The sequence below is a fragment of the Aplidium turbinatum genome, chromosome 8 (genome assembly GCF_918807975.1).
Source record: "Aplidium turbinatum chromosome 8, kaAplTurb1.1, whole genome shotgun sequence".
NCBI classification, from domain to species: Eukaryota; Metazoa; Chordata; class Ascidiacea; order Aplousobranchia; family Polyclinidae; genus Aplidium; species Aplidium turbinatum.
Window position 1 is genome coordinate 23,257,513 of NC_137479.1, and position 19,022 is coordinate 23,276,534.

The window sequence follows — 19,022 nt, forward strand, 5'->3', positions numbered from 1 at the left end:
ATCAGAAAGCAGCAAGCGATTCACACTTCTCCCAGGAGGAGAAATTTCTCCTTCTGGAAGAAGTGGGTGCCAGGCCCCCACGCATATTTCTGTGTGGGGGCAACTTTTTATGCTGTATTGAATCTTGATACATAAAACAATAGATGAACTAGCGATTGGCAGCAGGAAAACACTTTTTGAATGCAAACCGCAACAGCTTCGCGATAAATAATCACTATGGACGAGTTGCGATGCTACAATCCAACACCAGACAACAAAATCTGTCATTTTTACATTGATTTAATGTCTGCAGACGTTGAATCAATGTAAAAATGACTGATTTTGTTGCCTGGGACATAGCAAAAATCTACCATTTTGTGTCGATTCAATGTCATCAGATGTTGAATGCACCCAAAAACAGCATAATTTGGGGAGCAAGTCTTTTAGGCGCTGACAATTAGGCGCTGGTCTAATAGGCGCGCACACTGCACGGCGTCTGGATATTTAGGTGCGGAGCACTGTGGCGCCCGGTCATTTAGGTGCTATTCCTAGTAAAGTCTGTAGATTGTAACAGCTTGGCAGCTTGCCAGAAAATTATATCATGGCTTCCGTGAGTGAAGCTGCTTAAACCGGCAATGCTTTTCACATAAAATGTTATATTGAACGGAAAGATATATTGTTGTTTTATTGATTTATTATTGTTTTATTTGTTGTTAGTCCAGGTTTGCATTGGTGAAAGCTTTATCAATAAATTATTCAAGCTTCCGAACATTATTGGAAGTAATCCTACGGAAGTATTCCTACGTCGTAAATCATGGCAGATCCATAGTCTTTGCCTGTCCTTTTTTGGCTACGGTAATAATATAATATTTTGTGTGAAAATCATTGCCGGTTCAAGCAGCTTCACCCATATATTTTTCTGTTTAATATAATATTTTGTGTGAAAACGCATTGCCGGTTTAAGCAGCTTCACTCACGGAAGCCATGACATATTTTTCTGTTCAATTTAACATTTTATGTGAAAAAGCATTGCCGGTTTAAGCAACTTCACTCACTGAAGCCATGACCAACAACGCACACGCATTAACAAAACAACATATTTTTCTGTTCCATATAATATTTTGTGTGAAAAGCATTGCCCTACAATGCCCTACACCCCTACCTGCCAAGCTGATACAATCTGCAGACTTTACTAGGAATAGCACCTAAATGACCAGGCGCCACAGTGCTCCGCACCTAAATATCCAGACGCCACAGTGTGCGCGCCTATTAGACCAGCGCCTAACTGTCAGCGCCTAATAGACGTGGACCCATAATTTGCTACGTAGACGGAGCGTGCGTTTAGCTTTATGCGCTTGCAAACATACTCGATGTCGCTTTCGAGTCGAAACCTCTGCACTCTGCAGTGAAATGTCGCGGCAGTGAATCGCTCGCTGTGAAAATGAACTTGAAGTGTTTGGGATCCCAGCGACCTCGGCTCCAGCGGAGCGATCGTTTTCAAAAACTGGACTGACCTTCACAAAGCTGAGATCCCGACTGACGGGTGACCATGTCGATCAGCTTGTGTTCATAAACACCAACATGGGCCTGGAGCTGTATAGGTTATTTTGCGTTTTTTTTTTCGCAAATTTTCATGGCTTTTTTTCGCGTTTTCTAGCGAATTTTCATGTCGTTTCTTTCAATAAAATCTCATTTTGCAGTTTAGTGAAGTGAATAGTTGTGATATTTGAAATCGAAATTCGGAAATCGAAAACAAATTGAATTTTGAATATTCAAATAATCGAAATTGAACACCCCTAGCTACAGTCCGATTCGGCTAGTCCAACTCGGCCTGTCCGATTCGGCTACAGTTTTGAATTGTATTTTGTATTTTATTCCACAATATTGTTTCTTTTGCATTCCTACAAAGAAATATAAATTGAAATGAAATTTAGCGCAAAATGTTTGAACTATTCAATTGAAATGTTTGCTTACATAAAATCGACATGTATCCTATGTCACCGTCTGTATGCAAACTTAGAATATATTAGAATCCTCAACTATTATAAAATTCCAAATCCAACGACGCCTTCTGTTTATTTAAAGAATGTTGTATTTTATTCCACAATATCGTTTCTTTTATAGTTGAAATTATCGAAGCTTTAGATGAGTGGGGTTCAGACCTAACCACTGAGATCTTAAAACTAAAAAGCGAATTAAATTTATTTTTGAACTATTAATGTTTGCTCAGATAAAATTGACATGTATCCTGCGTCGCCGTCTGCATGCAAACTTAGAATATATTAGAATCCTCAATTATTACAAAATTCTAAATCTAACGACGCCTTCTGTTTATTTAGAGAATTTTGTATTTTTTCCACAATATTGTTTCTTTTATAGTTGAAATTATCGAAGCTTTAGATGAGTGGGGTTTAGACCTAACTACTGAGATCTTAAATCATGTTTATGACACCGAAAACATCCCTAGTGATATGGTAGGTTCCATATTCATAACTTTACCAAAGAAAACCGGAGCAACAGAATGCTCACTCCACAGAACAATTAGCCTTGTGAATCATCTAACAAAGATCTTATTCCGAATCATGATGATGAGATTGAGACCAAAACTAAAATTCCAGGTCATGTAACGCCGAAACCCAGGTTTATTCTAAACTGCCACTTAGGTTTTAACTTCATCTTTTATGTCAAACGCTATTTGGCAACTGTCTTTTTTTCGTTGACACGTTTTCGCTGAAACTTTATCTTGTTAACCTCTATTGTTAATCATGAAAAATGTTGTTTTGATGTAAAACACTTATTTTGAACAAACCCAGACAACAAAATTCGTCATTTTTAGATTGATTCAACGTAATCAATGGAAAAATCATGGATTTTGCCGTCTGGGAAGGCACTCAAAGGTAAACACTGGATAAAATGCAACAAGGCAAAAAAAAACGATATTGTGGAATAACATACAAAATTCTCTATAAACAGAAGAATCGGACATACATCTCTCTGTTATGATTTTTTATGTAAAAATTCAAACTGTGCTGTTGAAATTTCCGATTTTAGTTTTAGTTTGCATACAGATTGTGACGTAGGATACATGTCGATTTTATGTGAGCAAACATTTGAATAGTTCAAACATTTTGCGCTAAATTTCATTTCAATTTATACAGGGTGACCCAAAAAAAACGGGCCCCCAACTCTAACTAGGTCCCGTTTCTTAGTGTTTTGTCGGAATGAAATGAAACTTTGGTTATAACTAGTTTATTATGTTCAAAACATCACATCAAAACATTAGGGTCTTTGGCCTTTTTTTCTTTGTTCTACAGCATGTGTTCTAGATGGCCTCCATTTACCTCCGTACATTTGTTGAGGCGCAGCATGAAGTTGTCCATGATGTTCTTACAGACTGACTTGGGAATGGCTCTCATGTCCTCCCTGATGGCTTCCTTGAGTTCCGTGATGGTTCTGGGTTTCCCTGCGTACACTCTGTCCTTAAGATAGCCCCAAAGGAAAATTCTGGGGGGCTTAGGTCCGGGCTATGGGGTGCCCACTGCCCACTCAAAATCAGTCTTGAGACTGATCACTCGGCCTCCGAACTTCTCTTTCAGCCAATCTCGGGACAGGTTTGAGGTGTGAGAACTTGCCCCATCTTGCTGGAACAAGAACTTGCTCATGAGCAACGGGTAGAGGGTCTGGAGCTCACTCTTGAAGGTTTTGAGGACCTCCACATACCGCTCTTGGAGTTCGCCTTTCCGTCAAGATGGAAGTGGGCTTCATCTGAGGTCCAAAGGAGGTTAAGGCAACCTGGTGTCTCCTCGATCTTCTCGAGGATCTTGACTGCCATAGTGCTCCTCTGCTTCTTGTCTGAGGCTGTAAGGGTCTGCATCATCTGTATTCTGTATGGGTGGCAAGCCCTGATTCGTTCACCAGCACTCTCCTGCAAGTCTCACAGGACATACCGAGAGACTGACTTCGTTTACGCACAGAGCGTTTCGGACTCTGCTGGAGAGACTCCCTCACACTTTCAACCAGCTCGGCTGTCCGCTTCTTGGGACGTCCCGAGTGGCCTGGACGGTTCTCACTGGCAGTGTTGAGGTTCTCCACGGTCCCATACTTCTCGAAGTGGTCCACCCAGTTCTGAATTCTGCGTTTGGATGAAGCATTTTCACATTCGAACTGATGCATGAAACTGTGCTGGGTTTTCTTAAACGAGCTTGTTTTGCAGTAAAATTTAACACAGTGTATTCTTTGTCCCAGCTCCCACTGGGGTCTTGGTGTACTTACGGTCGTTGATTCTGCCATGTCCTATAAAATAAGGGCAATCGGTGAAGAAATAAAGGAGATATGACATAAAGTGTACGGTACGCGGGGCCTGTTTTTTTTTGGGTCACCCTGTATTTCGTTGTCGGAATGCAAAAGAAACGATATTGTGGAATAAAATACAAAATACAATTCAAAACTGTAGCTGAATAGGGAACTAGCCGAATTGGACTGTAGCCGAATAAGGAACTAGCCGAATTGGACTAGCCGAAACGAGCCAATGTTGTGTAAACTTTAACTCAGAAAGCAGCTTGTGTAAACTTTACATTTGACTGCAAATCTAGCCGGTAGCAGCTCAGGCTGAAAATTGTTGAAATCCGTGGCTGTGTCCAATGGCGTTGACAGGGGAGTACAAGGGGGCCTTTTAGACCTGGTATGATTTTAGGGTCCCAAAACTTTTTCTAAGAGGCCCAAGAGTTATAGCTCATATTTATGAGTTATAGCTCAAGAATCTCATTGGTACTGGGCCTAAAATATCCTCTCAAGAGCCCTGGCTGCGTCTATTGCAATAGGTGCGACAAATATTTTCATCAGGAGCAAGAAAGAATTGATACTGTCAATGCTTCTTTCAAATTCATCAGTCATGTCACTAATAACAGTACCGGCAATAAGCCTAGTGTACCAGTACTCTTGAATAATCTGTTGACTTGTTGCTCTGGCTTAACTAATCATAGCATAACTTAACCACCAAACGACAGTGAACATCAGCATGTCTCTATACTCTATAGTCAGAATCAATATCAGACAGAAATTGTAACAACGCACTCCCCTGATAAACACAAGTGATTGCTCTGTACCCATAGTGTGGTGAAACATTATTATATGGCATTTCTTTGGTTGAGAATCACTGATCTAAATTATTGTAGGCTACGGTAACCTTGTTTACAATTCTTTTCTAAATAATTGTTTTTTAAATACTAAAATAAAAACTTATACCACATCATATCTCTCCAAAGTCACCAAAATTTGTATGAAGTTTCAGAGCTTAAGCTCAAAAGATTTTTTGTCCCTTGTCAACTTCGACAAACTAAGACCTAAACCATGGCAATCTGTTCATCCGCAAAACTGGAAAATGCGGCGATAATTTCCAAAGTACCTAGGGCCAAAAGATCTCAGGGACAAAACATCTGGGCTGGCACCTGACATAGATCGCCTCAAGAAACTAATATATACGGTATCTAGACAAGTTTTTCTTTGACTATGGCTACTGGTTTACATTTAAGCCAAATCTGCCTTATTTACATTGATCAATGCAAAAATGAAAAATTCTGCAAACTGGGATGTGATAACAAAAACATCTCAAAGTGCTATGATAATGTGATCTATGTTCTTCATTCTTTTTTATAATTATATTAACAGAAACCGATTTCTGAAATCTGAATGATTCTGATTTCTGCCTCAAATAAATTTTGAGTCTTGGAAGTCCAATCACCAGAGTTGCTAAAATAATTTTAAAAAATCCAAGCCAAATCAATATTGTTCCAGGAGAGAGTTTGCTTGCTTGTACTGAAGACAGGCAAGACACAACAATACAACAGGGTTGAGCATTATAACAATATATTTTATGTATTTACAAATAATTTTAACAGTTAAACGTTTTTGGCTTAACTTAAGCCCTCATCAGGAACCTAAAAATAGCCTATTTATTTATTTATTTATTTGTATCAGACAAGGTTATCCATATTAAAACCAAACACAAAAGACAAGACGCAAGGAGTCACTTGGATGACAAGTGCAACATATCATTGTAGTGCTTAAAATATGTCGTTTTATAGAAAACGTCTGAGGACATTAATGTTACTGTATGATAAAAGTATTGAGAACAACGTTGCACAAAGGCATAAACTGTTTAGCCTACTGCAATAGAGCATCAGTAGAGCATCAAAAGTTGTAACATTTGCATTAACTTGACATTCACGTGCACTAGTAAAGCGAGGCATATTGTGTAGAATTCGAAATGAGCCATTATAGGCAATTTTAATCCGATTGATAGAAGAACGGCGATAATTGTGTCAAAGTTGATAAAAACTATTGGTAAAAATGCAATAAATTTCAAGTTTGTTTGTTTGTTTGTTTATCTTTATCCTGCATTGCGGGAAAGCGGACTTGAGCGCTATGCATCGGTGTACGCTTTCCGACGTACACCTGACCCACGCTGCAGCCGACTGCAATGTCTGTTTCCGATTGTCTACTGTACTTATGACTTAAATTTGGTACTACCCATTACTCGAAATCGATCACTGGGTAGAGGCAATTATCGTAAAGTTTCTTGCCCAGAGAAGCAACAGCAATTGCGGGTGGCTGGAGTCGAACATGCAGGCTCTCGACTGCGAGCCCAACGAGCTAACCACTCGGCCACGGCTGCCGACGTTCTTGAAGGTAACTTTGTAACTACCGTACCGATATAGCTAACTGACTATAAGCATCAAGAAATACGCAGCAATTAAAAGTAAATATATTGTTATAATGCTCATTGCTCCTCCTTGTCTTTGGTAGGCTACAAGAAATCAATATTGTAAGCTGCGAACAGAAAAAAATGACAAATTGCTATGATGTGATCTCTGTCAGTCAGTCCTTTTCTTCTAATAAAACTTTTAAATTTAAATCAAACCAAATCAAAGACTCAAAAGTCAAAACGAACTTTTCAGTTTAATGACAAGAATTGTCAAAATAGTTCAAAAATCAAATCAAAACCTCAACGCAATTGTTTTGAATAAATCAAAATCAATCATTTGGGAAGCAGCTGACTCGATGACTAATATAGTCTTTCGCTGCTTCCTGTCTGTTGTTGAATATATTTGTAGCCTACCGGTTTATATTTGTACCGTATAGGCCTACTATTTTTCGCAGCAGACAAAATAAAAGGTTTCTCTCTCTCTCTCTCTCAAAGAACTTCATTTGAATTTATTCACGTTAGATTGATCGAATCTTTATCCTCGGACCGAGAAGCTTTTTTGAGAACTTAATCCTGTCAGTTTCGCATGGTTGTGATGGCTTTGAATCACTAACGCAGGCCCAGTCACCGATCAGTGAAGATCAAACCATGGATCCATGAAACCATGACCAAACGTGCTATAAAGGTGATCAGACGACAATGCACGATGTAGGCCTATTTAGAAAAAGTATGAATCTGTCATGTGGTAAAATACCTTTTTTTATAAATTTTCAGACATAGCCTAACATTAATTTGTAGGCTATATGTTTTGGATCCGGATCTGATATATTTAGAAATAGCCGGATTCGGATCGGATCTCAAAAAACAAAAACTAGATCGGATAGACCAGGGGTTCTTAAACTTTTTTTTATTGCCGACCCTTTAGAAACAATTTTGGTTTGCGTGGACCCCATTTGTGGCCTAGTCCGAAACTTTTTTGATCAGCATGAATTGGACATAAGCTTAGGCTACCGCAATAAAATTAAAATGAATTGGTAACAAAATTTATGCGAGCCATGGCTCTCTTTACCAAAAGAGGATATGCTTGCGTCAACGAACTCCAATAATCGCCAATACTTTTCGAATTGAAGGACATTCTTAACGATTCCATTGCCCTTAGTTCAATGAACTCATCTTTTGCAAGGTCCTCATTACTGATAGATTCCAGTTCTACGAGGAAAGGGTAACATATCCATGCTGTATTTTTAATATCCTTTGCGGCTAAGCAGTAACCTCTGAAAGAGTTTTGCAATGCTTCCAAATTTCTGCACATGTTTGTGTGCAGAGAAGATGGTAGAGCATTACAATCTTCAATTCCATTTTAAAGCATCAATTGAGATATTAGATATTAGAACAACGTTGAGATATTAGAATAGTTTTTAGTCTCCAATCTCCTTTTCCACAGAGATAACTTGTCCTGAAAAGCTTTAAGTTTTTCAGAAGCGACGGCAGGGCCTTGTTTGTTTGTTTTTCATATCTTTATCCTGCATTGCGGGAAAGCGGACTTGAGCGCTATATGCATCGGTGTACGCCTTTCCGACGTACACCTGACCCACGCTGCAGACGACGGCAATGTCTGTTTCCGGTTGTCTACTCTACTTATGACTTAAATTTGGTACTGTACCACCCATTACTCGAAATCGATCACTGGGTAGAGGCAATTATCGTAAAGTTTCTTGCCCAGAGAAACAATAGCAATTGCGGGTGGCTGGAGTCGAACACAAGGCCGGATTTAGCTGATGGGGGGCCCGGGGCACTTTTAGATTGGGGGCCCCCCGTGAAAAAAAAATTTTGCGCCTACGGCGCGAAAAACCACCTCTACGTCTGCAGTAGCATTAATCTAGCACTGCACAACATGCAGAAACTTTTAAGGCTGAAAGAAAAAAAAATCACATTTTTTCACGTAGGGGGCCTTCAAAAGTCGGGGGGGGGCGGGGCACCTGCACCCTCTGCCCCCCCCCCCCCCCCCTAAATCCGAGCCTGGTCGAACATGCAGGCTTTCGACTGCGAGCCCAACTCGCTAACCACTCGGCCACTGCTGCCGACACCCGGCCACTGCTGCCGACCTTACAGCCTAGCCTTGAATAGAACGATGTACCGGTACCTCATTAATATGAGTAAAAACATCCGCCAAGTAAGCTAACCCTTGAATAAACTCTTCACTGTTAAACTGCTTTGAGAGTTCAATATTTTTGTCTCTTAGAAAAAAAGAAAAAGCGCTTTAAAACTTGTCCCCTTGACAGCCAGCGAACTTCTGTACCAGTGTTATAGAAGAGAACTTCGTGTTCCGCTCCAATTTCTTGACATAACTTCTTGAATATTCGTTTGTTCAAAGCACAAGTTCTGATAAAATGAACGATTTTCACATTACCAGACAAAATTTGTTGGGAGAATTTTCGATGCTAATGCATGGCGATGTAAAATGCAATGCGAGTAACGATGACCTGAGAAAAATCATCAGCGTTGTTTGAACTTAATCTCTTTTCTTTTGAAAAATTTATTCCATTATTGGAATTATACACTAAGATTTCCATTGAGCCTTCATGGACCCCCTAAAACTAGTCCGTGGACCCCCTGGACCCCAGGTTAAGAACCCCTGGGGTACCTTGGGGTAGACAAAGATATTATAAAAATCTTGGATCCGAAGTCCGAACACCCCTGCTGTCCTTGATATGCGTTGCTCAAGCGCATAGCCTACCTCAAAAGTCGAACCAGCGTCGCTTAATCTTAAAGTTTCTTCGTTCTTGAAGTCAGGTGCTCAACTCAACCAACTAAGTTATCGGAGTGACTATCCTAGCAGGTGGCATACGCATACAAAGCTTGCTTTCTCCTTTCACCTCCCCGTCGGGTGTGGACAGGGCCTCCGAGAGAAATCATGACTGGTCGGGAAACAATACAAAAAGTAGGCCCTAAAAAAACATTTTTCAGCAAAAATACAAGTGACGAATTTGTATCATGCCTCGCATCATGTGTCTTAAACTGAACTTGGCTACTTTCCTCATCGCTTCATCGTGAAATTGAATTCCTTTAAAGTTTCGATTTTAAACAGCGTATATATTTATATGAAAAAACTGCTTTCAATCTGAAAATCAACAAAAATCCCTCGACTACACTTGGAGCAAAATTGCCATTGTTGCTCAATATTTTCTCTTGAAAGAATTGCAGTGAAGTTATATGATGTTCACATGCACACCTCATACATGGTGCCTTTGGCCATGGCCGTTGGGAGGAGAATTTAGGCCCCGTACCAAAACGATTCTGGCCCCAAATAAAGACACTTCCAAGAAAAATGCACCATATTCAAAGAATGCTGTAGTTTGTGCAAACTCTCTGGTGTTTGGGCAGTGTGGGCGTATTTGCTGATTTCTTTTCTGTTTGTTGTGTGGAATCCTGGAAGAATCGCTTTTGGGTCGGTGATAACGTCTCCTCCTTTAACAAGTTTGCGTCACTGAATCTGCGTTGGCTTCAGTCAGGTTGTGAATCGAAATTGTTATAGGTGGGAATTTTAGTATAACTTACCGTAGATAGAGGAAGAATTGGAAACACACAGACACAGTGCGGGCAATGAAAATAGCTCAAAAAGCATTCAATCCATTTTGAACCTTTTGCAATGCAAAGTTACGGATCACAGCATCAAATAATAAAGGTTTTGAAAGGTCTAATTTGATGCACAACATGCATAAACTGTTCACTCGGTTTTGAGTCGTGGTTGAATCCAAAATTTCATTGTTGTAGGCTAGGCCTACAACTTGTTCAAATTTGTTCCACATGCTTGCAACTACACATCAGACATACAATGATATTTCCATAGGACTTCAAACTTATCGATATTTTTGAGTTTGTTGATACATTTGTGAATAAACTACCAACAGCTAGCGAATCCTTTGCAACATAGCGTGCAGTAGAATAAATTTCGTTTGTAAGATTGACCTGGTGAAGCGGAGTTGTTGGAGCGTTCCGTCCCCAGAAAAATAAAATCTTTTTTTTTAATTCATAGTTCCCATAACAATTTAAGCTTGCGAGTAGTCAACTCTTTCCAGCTTTCTGTAACTTCAATTACATCTTCCTTTAACTTCATTAAATCCATCAGCTTATTGTCCATTCGTCGTCGTCGTGTGGGCCTCCTCTGGGGCGAAAAAACATTGCACAGTTCTTTATCGCAGCATAAATAGGTTAGTAGAGTGAATCTCGCTTAGACCTGTGAATTTGTGATCTACATAATGCAGAGAAGCACAGGTTTGAAACTGCTCAGGTAGGCTGCTTGGAAATGGGATAACTTTCTTTAAAATTTCCTATCTGGCTTGGCTGCAATTGAAAATGACATAAGCTTATAGTCGATCAATTAGACTACTCAAAACTGATATAATATTTGGACAACACTGCACACCATGAAGTCCAACTCTAGTGCATTTAAGCAATGACATCCTTAAGCAGAAAATAGGCAAGAAGGGTTTACTTCCTTCAATCTTGCTTGGACACTTTTCTAAATATGTTGGATTCATTATCATATGCCTGGCAAACGCATTTTTTCATGTCAAGGTACAGTTGGTCAAGCAAACATAATACACGCTTAGCCAAAGCAGCACTAGTTTTCAAGTTAGAACAAGATAAAACGTTCAGTGATACAGAGATCAGCAGGCTTAACAGCAACAGATTTCACGCGCTGAAGCAGTAACATAGCCGGACTCAAAAGGAGAATGGTTTGTTCTTGATAAGAAACATCTAAAGTAGCATCTACAATGATCGAAAAATACTTGTAACTACGCATTTCATTCAAACATTTGTTTATTTTTAAGTTGATAAATTGTTATTTTAGTAGTAAAAATGGGCCCCCGTCAAAAGTGACAAAACGAAAAACTACTCGTTTTTCCTTTACAATGTTATGCTAGGGGGGAAAGTATCCCGACTTCCCCCCCTCTCGGAGCCACTGGGTGTGGACGTTACTAAGGTGCTAAGATCTTTTTTACTTTTATCATCCATAAAAAAGGCAAGAAAAAGCAGATAAATATTTTTTATTTACAGCCTAGCTGTGCTCATTTTGCTGTCTCCTTGGCAATTTTGTGAAACTTTTGAGTGGAATCGGAGTGAAGTCGAAAATGAAGTGGACTCAGAGTTTCAATTTTGGATTCGGAGTCTACAATAATCAAATTTTTTGGAGTCGGATTGGAGTAGAATCTGGTTTTATGGAGTAGGAATGGAGTCGCAGTCTCAAAAATCACACTCCGCTCAGCACTTATGTAGGCTATGTAGGCCTAACTTGCTCATTTTTAACGGTAAAAGCTAGAACATAGTCGTAGATTTAAGAAAGAGAAGCATAAGCGGTGAAGCATAAAGTCTAGAAGTACATGCATAAAGTACTGCGTCAAAAGTGGTAAATAGTATCATATGATAAGTGGGAATACTACGTAACATGACAGTGTCATGGCGTAAGCTTACGGCTGATAGGGTGGATTGGATATAGAACAGTAATGGTACAGGAAGGTGACCAAAAAAGAACATACCAAGATAAAATCGGTAGGCGTAACTTATGGAAAGTTACAAAAAAGTGTCAACAATAGGCTATTGATAACTTAAATGCTAATTAAGAAGTGTCATCTTAGATTACATAGGAGAGCTAGATGCCATCATCAAAATAGCCATATAGGCTATGGCTCGCGAGCCATAGGTACCCGACCTTTGGGATAGACCATCAACTGTTGGCATAGACAAAGGTTCTTTATCGTTAGTGCACCATTCTTGTGTATTCGACTGTTTCGAGCTGCGAAAGACGATTTCGTCTTTTCTCGACTCAGATTAACCCAGGATACGATAAACAAACTTGAAACTGCATAATTGGATAAAGAACAGCTGCCACAGAAAAAGATTCATCATTGCAGTCTGAAATTTAACTCTCATTGTGAAACGAGATTTTCCACGAAAACAAAAAATGACACACAGCGCGTGACGCTTACGAATTTCGAGGCCTGGGTTTGACTGCGCCATGCCTTGATTACCTTCTCGAAGTAAATTTTCTTTGTAAAGATAATAGGATAGCTTTCTTTAGAATTTCCTCTCTGACTGGGTTCTAACTTTAAAGATGCCACAAGCTTACAATCGATCAATTACACACTCATTGTGAAACGAGATTTTCCACGAAAACAAAAAATAACACACCGCGCGTGACGTCACAGAGCGTGACGTCACAGCGCGTGACGCTTAAAATCGGCAAAATAGTTGACGACGCTATCACTTTTGTCAGCTAAAAAATAAACTGACGGCGCTAGCCTCAGCGTCAACGAACAACATTGGCATCAGCCTATTGGGCTTGCGTAGCCTACTTAGTACTTAGTGTTTCCGGCCATTCGAGCAAAATGATTTTTTTAAATGTTTATCTCCAGCTTCGATGCGAAATTGCAAGCTTCAAAAAGTTCCTTTATCACGGAATGTCTTTGCAAAGGGATGTTACTTGAGGCACAGAACATTAGCCTACAATTACAATGGAAGTCATTATGTTTTTGTTTTCTTTCGTTTGCATTCACATTTCGGTCAATTTGCAAGCTTTTGACGAAAGTTTTTGCAGCAGAAGTTGCCTCTTTGTGATAACCAGCATCTCGGTGGTCAACAGTTTTCTCAATAAATTTCTTACAATCAATGCATGGTTTGGTGACAAACGCAGCGTTTTTGATATTTCCATGCTTTAGTTTAAGCATGCTTGCATCACGATGTATATCTAAATCTTGCATAAACAGCCTCCACCAGGTCCAGGTCCAGAAAGTTGTGGGTAGACTAACTTTAACCTACTGACTAAATGGCTAAAAGTAGGCTACCAACAGGAAAACCTATCATCTCCAAGCCAAATATTTGGAAATTTGCGACGATTTTGTTTAACAGTATTAAGAAGCGCCACGTTTTTCGGACTAGAAGTCTATATCTCTCAGCATCGGTAATTAGCTGCGAATGATGTTCGAGGACAAACCCAAGATTGTTTGTTTTTTTCACTTCGTATGTTTGTTGATGTGCGAGAAGACAAGCAGTGCGGTATACAAAACTGATATAAGAAGCTGGCTAAATGTTCAAAATCACAGAGTAGGCCTACAAATCTCGACCAAGTCAAAACTGACTGAAACTAAAACACAATAGACCTTTCCCGCAGCCAACCAATGAAGCGTGACGTGGAAAACAAAGCACTTCACCGGCTAAGTTCATAGCGACGAAGCACAGTTTTTGAAGGATTTGGTTGTTGTCTTGATCGCACAATCGCTCATTTTAGTCGTACATTTTGTACTAAAACAAAAGTACTTTATTGTCTACGTATTAGAATTAGGTTACCAGTGGCGGTAGGCTATCTATTTTCAAAAAAAAAAAATTGAATTTACTGCAGAGCTGTAGCCCATAGGCCTAACTATCGTCGGCACAGCGCTATAGCCTACTGCAAGGGGCCACTGAACGAAAGGACCTCGCAATAATTGCATCAGTGCCCAACTGCAAAAGCTAGGCTACGGCCCTGACTGAATGGAAGTCAAGCTCAATAAAACCACGGAAAATGCTTCCTCTACAGCAGTTGTTTCTCAACCTTTTTTGGCTCAACGCCCCCTTTATGAACTGGCAAAATGTTACCGCCCCCTCCCCCCCCCACCAACGAAAACGATTAATTACGAAAAGCGAATATAAAACAATAAATGATTGATTGATTGATTGATTGATTGAATTTTTATCCTCGGACTAGGAAAGCTTCTTGCAGAGCTTAATCCTGGCAGTTTCACATACTTGTAGAGGCTTTGAATCACTGACGCAGGCCCGGTCACCGAGATTGACAGAGTGAAGTTTTCGATTGTTGAAGTCTTTTTGCCGGGGAACTATTCCATCCATTAGATGCCGCTGAATGGAGAACAGTCCTTAACGTGCGTTGCTCAAGCGCACACCCCGAGAGTCGAACCAGCGCCGCTTGATACTATTAATACTATTAATACTACAAAAAGTGCTCAATGCCAAGCAGAGCAAATCACATCAAATATAGACTATAGTGACTTCTATTTCTATTAGATTAAGGACCTTCTGATAATCCCCCTTTTAGGGTAAAACAGGCTGTAAGGGTTTTAGAGACTAGTAACTATATTTGATGAAAAGCAAATACCGTATATATTTGCCAGCATGAAAACAGTATACTGGTAGTCAATGGTAGTCAATATGTAGTCTACTGGTAGTCAATGTGAACCTTGGGCTTGGTGGGAAAGTGCCAGTTTCTTCACATCCGGTGTAAAGCCAGTGAAAAACATTCGAAGATCACCTCTTATGAATAGGCTATGTCAGGTGGGGTTTGCTGTTTGGTATGTAGCAGAACAACACAGCTGAATCCCTTTTCCACCAGGTATGAGGTAGGAAATGCTACCACGAAGATACGAGCTCTGACGAAATCGTTACGCTGGGCGGTAGATGGTTTAAACCAGAATGCCTCCTAATGATCAAAACGCCCCCCTTAAGCCGGGGTAATCAAAACGCCCCCCCGGGGGCGGTACCGCCCCGTTGAGAACCACTGCTCTACAGCTATGATAGCTTACCTTAAATATAATATTATAGCCATTATCTATATTGTTATTCCAAGTTTATTTCATTTGGCTAAATAAACGAGCTTGGTGAATGGAATTCTTAAAATTATGTTCGTTTAAAACAGGCTTATTACTCCAGTTGATTAATGTTCACTGCAAGCAGGTCATGAGTGAAACATTTTTTTTACAAGCAAAAAACGGCTACAAACGGAAGCCTATATTCACTTATTGTAGCAAATGAAATAAGAAAATAATTTTCATTTATTATTATAAAGACACAGTAACGCAGGAACGATTTAATAGACAAACAACATTTTGCTTTCACACCCACAGTAACACACTACCAGCAGTTCTTTCAAGCGCCATAGCTTAAGCGCAGTTACGAGAACCCATTGATGAATGTTGCAATTTGTCATAGATGTACGTATCGCCGCAAATTCTACGCCGTAGACTTGCGGCGTAGACTTTTTGTTTACGCTAACGCTTACGGCCACATTTTTTTGGATAGTTGTCGCTTGAGGCTACGCCGTAAAGTTTTCGTAGTTTTTTAGCGCATAGCGCCAACGCATACTTTTTAATGTATTTTCTTCGTGGAAATTCAAAATAAAACTTGTTTGTTTCTAATGGTTTATACTGTGTGAATGTTTGGCATCTAGCAAACCAAATGAGTTTACGTTAGTGTATGCGCTGACGCTGACGCCGCCAACTTTTTTACAAGTTACGTTGACGCATATACGACGTCGTACATCACTGCAATTTGTTGCTGCTGTAAAGACTCAGCCAGCGTTATTGTTTTCCATGTCACTTTTCATTGCATACAGTGTCCGTGGGCTACACCAAGCTGCTTTCAATAGCGAAAACTAATGGTCGAGTAGTAAATCCATAGGTAGTCTGTGACGTGTAACCGCTTAGATGGAGCGTAATCAAGAGCAGCCTGAATGACTTCTGTTGCTCGTAAATGCAAAAAATAAAATTGTTGATAGTCCATATCTCAGAAATTTTTGCGTGGGAGGCAAAGCCCTTTTGCAAAATTTCGCCCTATGCTCACCATTGTTTGATTAATTAAACAAACTTACTTCTGTTCGTTGGTGTCATAACTCAAATTATTCATTCCATGGTATTTTGACGCCTTAATTGACTATAGTATGCAACATGTAGGCTAGCATGTTTTTAACTAACAAATTTAAATTATGAGAACATTTAGCCGAAACTTATGAGAATTGCAATTTTCAAACGCATTTCAACTCTTCAGCAAATTCAAACCTAAATTCTGCTCTCACGAATATTATGTTACGCTTCCTGTTAACAAATGCCACTCTCACGGAATTTAGCTCATCACATCCGTATTTCTTAAGCGACATACTGTAACTGTGTAACCGTTTCGCTTCCATAACTTCCACCATATTACTGATAAAAAGACATTATATTATGAAATAAGGGGGGAATTGAAAAATACTGGTAACATATATACGGTAGACCAAAAGAATTTCCATTAAAAGATAAAGAGAGAAGACTTGCAAAAGAGAACAGACCGGACGAGAAGGTAAAATTCACGAATGGAGAATAGCGCTTTTCTGACATCCGTCGCAATAAACTAAATTGGTTAGTGGTAGCCAGGATAAATATTTCTCAATTTCCCCAATAAGAGTTGTTAGCTGAAGCTGTCTTTTGATTTTGAGTTTTTGCTTAACGAGATACTCTAAGTCGCTAGCTACTAAAGATTCGAATAGTTTAATTAAGCTTTCTGTCTAGGGGTATGATTGCCTACAAAAATTAAACAAGTTGAATGTGATGTTAAATGGGTGCACGGTCGATTGGTCGACAGACATTTGGTCGACAGGACAATTGGTCGACAAGACAGTTGGTCGACAGGTTAGGGTTAAGTGCGTAGGGTTAGGGTTAGAGTTAGAGTTAGGTTAAAGTTAAGGTTAGTTAACTAACCCTAACCCTAAAATGAATCGTTCTGTCGACCTAACGTCCTGTCGACCAACTGTCTTGTCGACCAATTGTCTGTCGACCAATTGTCCTGTCGACCAACTGACCGGGTACCGTTAAATGTATTTATGAATAGGCTACTGTAGGTCAAAATTATAAACTCCTATTTGGGAAATTGAGAAATAATTATCTTGTCTAACTCTAACCAATTTAGTTTTTCGACCGGTGTCAGAAAAGCGACATTCTCCCGTCGTGGATTTTATCTTCTTGTTCTAGCGTCGTTTTGTCTATTCTCTTTGAAAGTCCGTCTCTGAGTATTTTTTTATTCCCCCCACTTATTTCATTATGTAGTGCATTTTTATCTGTAGCCTAATATGGTGGGAGTTATGAAAGCGAACCAGTTACACAGTTGTCACTTCAGTGGTGAGTTACTATAAATTCCGTGAGAGTGGCATTTGTTAACAGGAAGCGTGACCTAAGTTCCGTGAGAGCAAAATTTAGGTTTTGAATTTGCAGCGTTGAAATGCATTTTGCAATTTTGATAATGTCGGTTAAATGCTCTAAAATTTAAATTTGTTAGTTAAAAACATAGTAGGCTAACTTACATGTTACAAGAGCTTGCAACTTTGATTAACAAAAAATACATTTAACATTACGTTTAACTTGTTTAATTTTTGTAGGCAATCATACCCCTAGACAGAAACCTTAAATTATACTTTTGAAGCTAGAGACTATAGCTAGCTAACTAGAGCTAGAGTCTCTTAATAAAAAAAGGCTCTCAATATCAAAAAAGCCTACAAGTAGGCTTCTGTGTGGTCGTTTCTTATTCTCTGGATAAAAAATTAAACATTGGGTGTACTTTGGCATATGCCACATTTGTGTTTCGTTTAAGTATGTAGCCTAACGTGTAGGCTACCATGTTTTTATCTAACAAATTTAAACTTATGAGAACATTTTGCAGAAACCTATGAGAACTAAAATTTGAAAATGCACTTCATCTGTTGTTCCAGACAATTTTTAAATCAAACGTCACATAAAACCGTTCAGGTCTACTGAATCTTGGCGTCTGACGTAATGGACTATTGCTAGAAATTAGCAAAGATTGCATCACCTCTGGTCACACCTGTTGAAACATTACATTATCGTTAAATCTTGAATTACGAGATATGGTGTAAGCCAAAGCCAACAGGTGTTGGAATAGCTTCATAATGCTTATCATTATTACGTCACAGTAGATGGCTACGTGCGTTTGAAATATTGCAATCTATTCTCGTCATTTTAAAATTGTTGCTTGAAAGGTTGGTCGCATATTTAACTGTTTTGCTTAGTGCTTGCCAGCTGGACGAAATTTCGTCTTTATCTCAGTAATTTGTATTGTAGTGACAAGTTTTAGTGGCGTACGGTGTTGCGTCCCAATTTCGACAGCCTTGAGGCTAATTTTACAGAAATACAATTCTTGATTAGACGTTTTCAGAATAGTGTTTCTTTTCGGTCATTGCATACAGACGAACGGATCCGGAAATCTTAGGTTACAATTTTCCCACGAAGAGATTATGGTTTACCGTTGTGACCAACTGTGAAAATTCAAAACTTAAACTCCGCTCTCACGAAATCTAGGTCACGCTTCCCCACAAACGCCACTCTCACGATTGGCTGCTCGTACGCCTATTACTGATAAAAAAAAAAGGTACTATAGGCTACCAGTGTATTGTAAAATAAGCGGAGAATTGAAAAATACACACACTCAGAGACAGACTTTAAAAGAGACTCAAAAGAACGACTCAAAAGTGGAAGATAAAATTCACGATTGGAGAATGTCGCTTTTCTGACACCGGTAGATA